The sequence below is a fragment of the Mytilus californianus genome, unplaced genomic scaffold (assembly GCF_021869535.1).
Source record: "Mytilus californianus isolate M0D057914Y unplaced genomic scaffold, xbMytCali1.0.p SCAF_3, whole genome shotgun sequence".
NCBI classification, from domain to species: Eukaryota; Metazoa; Mollusca; class Bivalvia; order Mytilida; family Mytilidae; genus Mytilus; species Mytilus californianus.
In genome coordinates, this window is record NW_026262679.1 from 102,388,771 (window position 1) to 102,398,731 (window position 9,961).

General features: G+C 34.3%; 1 long non-coding RNA gene across 1 annotated transcript; it reads left to right on the forward strand.

Annotated features, from left to right (window-relative positions):
- The first annotated feature begins 632 nt into the window (after positions 1-632).
- Positions 633-6,069, forward strand: LOC127735603 (uncharacterized). The gene is made up of 5 exons (XR_007998517.1): positions 633-794; positions 2,530-2,639; positions 3,248-3,335; positions 5,023-5,136; positions 5,935-6,069. It is a non-coding gene; the product is annotated as an uncharacterized LOC127735603 (long non-coding RNA).
- Positions 6,070-9,961: the final 3,892 nt, after the last annotated feature.

Genomic DNA, 9,961 nt, shown 5'->3' on the forward strand with positions numbered 1-9,961 from the left:
TTCTTAAAATTTTAATAAAATTTTTCACCATTTGGTTATTTTTCATAATGAGAGTAAGTGGATATTTTTCTTGTTCTACTGGTCTTTAATAACGTAGTTTTTCTATAAGTTGTATTTCTAATGTTTTTTTGTGAAACATTTGGCGCCAAATTGAAGGACTAACAAGTTCTGTCCCCTAGTTGTTTTAAGCTTGTCAGATTAAGTATGTTAATTAGTTATGTGCGCATAAAAAGTGCGCACAAATCTCAGTGTGTAATTTTAAATTCTCAGTCACGGTGTAATTTCAAATTCTCAGTGTGTGTTTTTCAGTTTATTTCATCTCATTGTGTCTTTTTGAAATCTCAGTGTGTAATTTTCAATTCTCAGTGTGTAATTTTCAATTCTCAGTGTGTGTTTTTCTTCTTTTTTTTTGTAATCTCAGTGCATATTTATGAAATCTCAGTGTGTAATTTTTAATTCTCAGTGTGTGTTTCTAGGTTTTTTAATCTCAGTGTGTTTTTTTTTAATTCTCAGTGTGTAAATTTTTCGAAAAATGGTTTAAACATAGTTTTGACGAGAACGGCTCGCCATATATATATGATCTCCCCGAGACTCTCTTTGGGACAATAGTTTGATATTCTGAGAGGGGGCGGGAGGATTTTAGGAACGATTTATTCTGGCCTGGTAAGAACCTTGCCCCAGACGAGATGAACAAGAATATTCAGCTCAACAATAATATCAGATTATCATCCTCTTATCTCGTCTACTACTAACAGTTTGCACCGCAATTAATGAAAACATTTATTACGTGTATAGTAAGTATGATGTAATGATAGTGTACATAATTATATAACTAAAAATTAAAACGCACATTTTCAGAAGTAACATTGGCGAATTTAATGAAACAATACTGACATATACACCTCGCACAATAAAAAGATTATCTTATTATAACCTAGATTTTGCTTTCGCTTTCCCGATTGTTCGTTTGTTCTTTTATTCGTTTATCCGTACGTAATTTGCTTCTGTAACTCCCTCTAAACCAGAGACTACTAGTATATTTTAACGAAACCTTCATATAATCTTTGATACAAGGTACCTATATATGGGAGTTGCGCATGTTTCTTTTTTTTTTTATTTAAATGGTTTTGGGATTTCCAATAGCATAGAAAAATAGACGCTGTAATAAATGTAAATTGCAACTTCTCCTAAAACGATGACATATTTTTCCTTGAAATTTTCACATAATCTTTCTTCCATAATGTCATTGCGTACAGTTTTTCAATTTGAATAATTTTGGAGCTTAACTCAGCAAATAATTGACTTTGCTATATTATACAAATGATGGAGCAGGGATATAAATTTGTGACTGTTAACCCCTAATATTCCATGTAAAATATTACTAAAATTATTCGTGCAATATCACTGATACTGCACTTGGGTAAATGTGTTTATCAACACATTAACTGCAATGGTATAGTCTGTTGGTAGCGCGCTCGCCTCGAGTGCAGAAATTCATTGGTTCGACACCCTGAACGGTCAAACCAAAGACTTGCAAATTGGTATCTGATGCTCCTCAGCCAGCCACGCGGCATTAAGGAGTAAGAACAGAGATTGGTCGACTCGCAGTCAGAATAATGTGTCTGTGTACTGTAACATGTTTTCTTGTGGATGGTAACTTTGTGAACTAGCACGTTAAAAAATCATGCATGTAATGTTACTGTGTCTGTCTAGTTCAAATCCGGATTCATATTCATATCACATTGAAATTATCTCTTCTTGATATGTATGTAATACTTGCCACTGGTATTAAATACCAAATCATCATCGTCATCTTAGCGCATTATAATTTATCTTCTAGACAATATTCAGTAATATCAGTATAATAGCATATATCAGTTATTCTGGAAAAAGTTAGTATATTAAAATTACATGCGTTCTCAATAATATATAATATTTTTAACAATATAAAAATAAGGAGATGTGGTATGATTGCCAATGAGACAACTATCCATTAAAGTTCAAATGAAGTGGATGTAAGCAATTATAGGCAACCGCACGGCCTTCAATAATGAGAAAAACCAATACCGTATAGTCGGCTATAAGAGGCCCCGACGTGAGAAATATGAAACAATTCAATTGAAAAAACAAACGGCCTAATGTATAACAAAACAATTTACGAAAAACAAATATGACAGACATGAACCAACGACAACCACTGAACTATAGGCTTCTGACTTGGGACAGGCATATAAAGAATGTGGCGAGGTTAAAGATGCTTGTGAGCGCTCAACCCTCCCCTCACCTGGGACAGTGATGTAACAGCACAACATAAGAACAAACTATAAATAAGAATATATATGTTTTGCTTAATATGTTCGTTTTCACAATAAAATATGTATGTTCTGATAAATGGAAATGTTGAATCGAAAGAGAAAGAGATTGTGAAATCTTGATGCTACTGGAGGTTGGTGTCATTTGATTTATGCGATTTTGTGGTTATCACAGTGCTTGTTACAAGCTATTACCACTGCTAACATCTTATTTTAGCATCGTGTACGTGTCCCATTGGATATACAAAGCTGGATAATCAACAAATTAGTCGTAACTGTTACCTCTTTGGTGGGGTAGATAACTATCTATCATGGCAGTTGGCAGAGGTGAGATTACAAATCAATAATATATATTTATTTATTTTTTTGCGTAAAATTAAGAAAAAAAACATATATCTAACTAGAATGAAAACAAAACCACACATATAAAAACACACCTTTCACAAACTAAACAGTTTGGGTCATTTTTTAACAAAACCCTTTACCTGCAAGCGGACGCAAAACGATGAAAAGCATAACTTTGGTAGCATTTTCCTCTTTAAAGTAAATTATTGTTTAAAATTTTGTTAATAATCTGATGGTGAATATTTATGTTTACATATCAAAGTCGGAGCTCCTCTAAAAGAAGTCGAAAATCATCAATTAGAGTTTTTTTTTTTATTTAACATAGCCCCAGATAAATTAACCAATACATTTAGTTACTTCAGTCTTTTTGGAACATTCCTTACAAGTCCGGAGATTATTGTTCATTATGATAATTTATAAGAAATCATGTACTTTTATGCAACCAAATACATCACAATAGTTACAGTAAGTATTGGTGAAAGTTAGTTAATACTATATTGAGATTTTGAAAATATAACTAGAATCAGGGGAATCTTGCCATATATCTTCATTGCTTCTTTTGTGTGGTTAACTCTTTTTTGTGATTGCAGGCAGAATGTATGGGCACTCCAGGTGCTCACTTATGGGTCCCAGACATCGAAGATGAAGCTGAGGCACTTCGGGAAAAATTTGGAATAGGTAAGTTGTTATTTGTTGCGGAAAGATTTTTTTTGCTGTTTGTAGATAGAAACAGAGTTTTGTCTACTTGACTCGTCAATTAAAAAGGGATTATAAGAAGTTTTGGGATTAAAATCATTAGGTCTTTCAGGTGTTGGTATTGATTGATGGATTGCTATTATTACTTTGGAATTTTTGTGATTCAACCGACGTAATAAAGTACATTTATCACTGGGAATCTTACAATATCGTGTGTTCGTATGCTGCTCGTGACGATACTGTATGAAATATTGTATGAAGTTCAGAGACAGATATTTAAGCGTAAGATGACATGATTTAATATCAATGTTTAGTACTATGCGCTTGCTACTGTGACTTTCCTGGCTACGAAATAATACATTTTCAATTCATTCTTTTCGCTGTTGTTGTAAACTTTTTGTTAATTTGGAGTTAAGTGAGTTAAGTGTACTAATTTTAATTGTATGTACTTTTCGTAAGTCCTCTGATCGAATGGATGAAGTACTCATAAAACTAGTCTAACCCCGCAACATGTGTTTGTCCGGAACCTCTCCGGTTATTGCCTTATGTCCTATTCTTTCTTTTTAAATTATTCTTGAATTTGGTGTTGATGGAAGGTCTTTGGTAGTTTCTGTATAATTTATCAATTACCAACTTATTTAGAGGTCGATTAAAAAAGGCATATGCCTGATTTTGAATAAAATTGAGAATGGTAATGGGGAATGTGTCAAAGAGACAACAACCCGACCAAAGCGCAGAAAACAGCCCAAGGCCACCAATAGGTCTTCAACACAGCGAGAAAATCCCGCACCCGGAGGAGGGCTTCCACTGGCCCCTAAACAAAAATGTGTCTAGTTCAGTGAAAATGGACGTCACACTTAACTCCGAAACATATAAATGAACTAAAATTAAGAAAACACATGCAAGTCTTAAAAAAAAGGACAGAGGCTTCTGTATTGGGACAGGCGCAAAAATGCGGCGGCCGGTTAAACATGTTTTGTGAGATCTCAACCCTCCCCCTATATCCCTAGCCAATGTAGAATAAACAAACACACAGCAATAGGAACAGTAAAACTCAGTTTAAAAGAAGTCCGAGTCCGATGTCAGAAAAGGCAACAGAAGAAACTAAGCAAAATCACAATGATACACAAATTAACAAAGGACTACTAACAGTTACTGACATGCCAGCTCCAGACCTCAATTAAACCGAATGAAAGATTATGTCTTCATCATATGACAATCAAGCACAATCACTCCCGTTAGGGGTTTAGTATCATACCATCATAAAATATATGAGAAGAACATAACCCGTATCATGCCAACAACTGGTTTTAGAATAAATGTGTTTATATCCAATGCAGCTAGACCCTATGAGTGAATCAATATTAATTCCAAAATATGCCATCTTTAATGACCTGACATCAGTATCGTAACTATATCCCTTCTGAATAAGTCTGTTTAAAGGTTTGGTTAGCTTTTGAAGTGAATGACGACATGTTTGTGGTTTGTATAGAAAATTACCATATCTCTAGATGTCTTTATTATCTTTATCGTTTGGTCATTGCCTCATTGGCGTATATCAACAACTCCTTCTAATCAAATGAATCACGCTTTATTGCTGAATTCGTCCAGTTGCGGGGCTGGATATTTGCTAAATGAATAACGAAACTTTTAGTTAAATTCCTTTCAGGTGATGACGATGCAGATGTGTGGACAGGGGCCATTGATCTGAACACCAACGGTACATACCTGTTTACAATGACCAATACACAGCTTGATCTGGATAATCTACCGTTTGGAAACGGTTTGTACCAATGATTATATACTTCTATTCAGAGATGATCTTAAAAGCTAAAGTCACATGTCGATCTGGTCAAGAAATATGTAAAGAGAAATCTTTGTCGACACCAAATAAACATGAACTATGATGTATTAAAAGAGTAGATTCATTTTACCGTTTGCTCATAATACATAATGCAGGATGCCAGCAATGTATATATATGTTTGTGCATTGCTTACGAATAGTGTTCTAACTTAGTTTAGTTGCATAAAAATTATACGATTTCCTGGATGGGTAAATTATTTAAGGACCAATTTTATTTTGGCATTAATGAGTTTAGAGAAGTTGAAAATGTAAAAAAAAACTGAATTTACGAAGCAATACAAGAATTGAATTCAAACAAAGATTTGGAAGACGACAAATAGGAATTCCATTTCGGCGACAGTGGCTTAAAACAGTTCAGAATAATTCCATTCTCTATCACCATTTCATCTTACATAAAACTTAAAATATTTTATTTCCAGTATTAATTCAACGTTAAGTTTGTTGATTTAAGTATGTATATATAGCTCAGAAATTATACATGATATGTTGAAAATATTATACACGTGAACAAATACCATTTCTGTGAACACGTACAGATTTCATTTGACCACCGAGTTGACCTCAGTTTGAGGGTTCATAACTTTTAAAAAATATATATAGTAGTAGGCGACACATGTTATCGTGTTCACTCTATTATACCTGTCTATTTTTTGAGCTTGTTTCTTAGTTATGGGATTCGTTTTCCCCAATTATATCTCAACACGGATCTACTTATAGAAGAAGGATCGAACCGTGGCAGATGTGTAGAAATGGAGTTTAATGATGAATGGGTTTATGAAGATGGAGTTTGGTATGATATATATGGTTGGTTCTGGGATGCTGATGATTGTGACGAAGATGAGCTGTATGTGTGCGAGTTTTCAGTTGTAAGTTTAGATGGAAAAATGACAGCTATACTTGTAATTCAAAAGTTAAAAACTAATTGATTGGTTGGTTAACTTCCAGTAGCAAATTGACAATAAACCAAATTTCCCATACAGCAGCCCTAAAAAAAACCCTTAAAGATCGAATTATTGCAACATTTTAAAACGTTCCTATTCCTGAGAGGTGTGGCTGTATATTTATACATACCACACAGTCAAAATGAAACACCCTTGTAAATGTAAATGCTTTTTTTTGCTATCGTATGGGAGAATTTCAGCTAACTGACCATGTTTCTATACCGAAGGCAATCTCTGTGGTTAAAAACCATATGGAGGCATTAATGATAGTAAAAAAGATTAATTGTACAAACTTCTACAAAAAGTCTATTAAACCTAACCGAAAACAAAGGAAGAAGAGCCAATAAGAAAAAACAATTTTAAAACTTACATTGTGACGATGCGAAAAAAAAATGATTGATTGGTTGATTATTTGATGTTTAACGCCACTTTCAGCACTATTGGCTTTATCGTTGCGGCCAGCTTTTATTGGTGGAGGAAACTGGAGTGCCCGGAGAGAACAACCAACCTTTGACAGGAAAACTAGCAATTATAGTCAATAAGGATTAGAGTCGAACTCCCATGCTACGTGCGGGGTTTGAACTCGCAACCTCAGTGTTGAAAGGCTAGAGATACAGTAAAATGAGTAAATGAACTACTTAGTAGACCACTTGGCCACCAAGCCTCATCCTCTCCCCCTAAAAAAAATACATTTGTTTGACCTTAAAATGAGAAAAGTAATTGCAAAGTGACTAGTTATTTCCAGTACTACAGATTTTTAGTACAGAAATAGTACCTATGCAAAAGTAGCAGTGTATATTATCTGTTGTAATGACTTTTTACTTGGGGAAATCTTCGGAAAAGATGTTTGTTATGTCAATCTCACTCAGTATATAATAGAGAATGGAAAAGGGGGTGTGCCAAAGAGACAACACGACCAACTCGGAGCAGAAAACTGCAATTAGACTTCAACGCAGCGAGAAAATCAAGCACCCGGAGGCGGGTTTCTGCTGGCCCCTAAACAATAATGTATACTAGTTCAGCAAAGTGGACGCCACACGAAACTCCGAAACATACAAATGAACCAAGATTAAAAACATACAAGACAAAGGCTAGAGGTTCCGGACTTAGGACAGGTGCTAAAATGCGGCGGGGTTGAAATATGCCTGTTTGAAATCAAACTCGTCACTGGGATTTATAAACTACAAAAATATTCTTTTTCGTGTTCTCTGGGTTACCACTTTAATGTTGGTTTTCATATACATTTAAAAAAATAAAAAGTTAAAGACAGCTACATAGATTGTCCTTCGACACTATTATATGAAACGCTTTGAAACGATCAATGCGTTAAATATGTTTTGGCGCCAAAACAAATCAAAACATGGTACGTTAATTATTTTTTTGTATATGCATAATTGATGAGAGGATTAAGACCAAAAACGCACACAAATACATGTTAAAAGATGCTTAAAATGGCGTCATAACGTGAGGAACGATAACACTTTTTTTTTGTTACAGGAATGTCTATGAAGATTGAATGGTTTTTCAATGACAGATATTGTTTCTTAAACTGAACTAATTTCAATCGATGAATAAAAATTTTAAAAACTTCGTTCTATATGGCAACTTTTTCACTTTATATTTTGTCATTTATAAAACCCAAATGTTTTGAAAATTTTCATGAATATGTTGTTTTTGGTAAATTCCCGTGTGTTGTTTAATAAGAGGAAACGGCCAGAGACTGTTCACGCGGACATGCCCTTTGCAAAATAACTATGAAAAGTACTTCACACAAGAAAATCGAAACATCAATTTACGACAAGACTATTCCCTATGGTTATTTTTTCTTTTTTTCGGACGATGATGTTCTTTTTGCCCCTTCTTACGGTGTGGACATTTCAAAGTGTGTCGCAATGCTCGTGTTTGTTGTGACGTTTAAGGTTTGAACTTTCAATGAATTAAAGTGTTTTTGTATAACTTGTCGATTATTGAGTCAGAGATTCCGTTTACACAAGTAATTTAGTTAAATCTTGCATAGACTCAAATATTGGTTTGAAAGTTTTGGATGTACATGTAGGAAACCTTATTACAAATGGGATAATAACATGTTTACGGTGATATTACTTATAGAGCCCTTTTTAAAAATTTGGTGGGAGTGGGGATGTTTGCTTTAAAATATGGTGTTGACGTCAGATGTTTGGTTGTTTCTTTTAATTTATACACAAATAAATAACTTGCTGTACAGTAATCGTCCTCTGTTGAGGCCTAGATCATGTTAAGGGTTTTTATGCCCCCGCAACTAAAAGTTATTGTTTTATCCCTGTCCGTCCGTCCGTCTGTCCGTCCTTCCGTCCCATATAGTTATTCCAGATAACTCCTCTTACAGTTTATATGCTATGAAGTTTTCACTTTGCTGGCTGTTTGTACATATATTGAAGGTGTTTATATGGTCAGGGTTTTGATTTTTATTAATATTTGCTCTTTTTCGGAGATAGTTGAACTTTGTCATTTTTGGAGTATTTACTTGCATAAGAGGTGCATAGACTAGCATTTCCGGATAACTTCTCTTACAGTTTGGATGCTAGGAACTTTTCACTTTGCTGGCTGTTTCTTCATATATTGAAGGTGTGCATGTGGTCAGGGCTTTGATTTTTAATAATATTTGCTCTTTTAGGAGATAGTTGAACTTTGTCATTGTTGGAGTATTTACTTGCATAAGAGGTGCATAGTGTTTCCAGATAACTCCTCCTACAGTGAACCATAGAGCTATGTGCTCCCATGCTCAACTTTGTAAATTTTAAAATAACATTTTGCATCTGCAGGGGCATCATTTGTGTCTCCCAGACACAATTATATCAAAGAAAGTCCTACATTGATTTTGTTACAATAGTTGGAGTGCGGTGGCATCACTTTGTCTAGTTTGCTTCGTGTGTTGGCTAGCTGTATTAAGATGATTACCCACATCCCGTTTTTATTAGTGATACCATACCATTTATTCTAGTAGAAGCTAGAGATTGACAGTGAAGGACAATGAGACTGTCTGTCACAACCAGGTTACAACTTATTTTCCGTGATTTATTTCACAACTTTGGCTTATGTAGCAATTCTTACTGTATACCTCTCAATCATAAGCAAAACATACTTTGTACTTTCAACATTATTTATCACATCACCTATTCCTCCTAACGGTTTAATCCTACAGAAATGCATCCAATACAATAAACCAAATACAATCACTCACAACTTTACTATTCCTTGCCGGTACCAGATTTAAATCAGAAAACTTACAAGTGTTTGTCCCATGTCATATTTGAATGAAGTATTGTAATTTAGAGAAATGTTTTAAACTCTGTAAGATTCAGAGCGTGACATCTGTTATAGACACATAGATTCCACCACATCTGTTATAGACACATAGATTCCACCACATTTGTTTTAGACATATAGATTCCACCACATCTGTTATAGACATATAGATTCCACCACATCTGTTATAGACACATAGATTCCACCACATTTGTTATAGACATATAGATTCCACCACATCTGTTATAGACACATAGATTCCACCACATTTGTTATAGACATATAGATTCCATCACATCTGTTATAGACATATAGATTCCACCACATCTGTTATAGACATATAGATTCCACCACATCTGTTATAGACATATAGATTCCACCACATTTGTTATAGACACATAGATTCCACCACATTTGTTATAGACATATAGATTCCACCACATCTGTTATAGACATATAGATTCCACCACATCTGTTATAGACACATAGATTCCACCACATTTGTTATAGACATATAG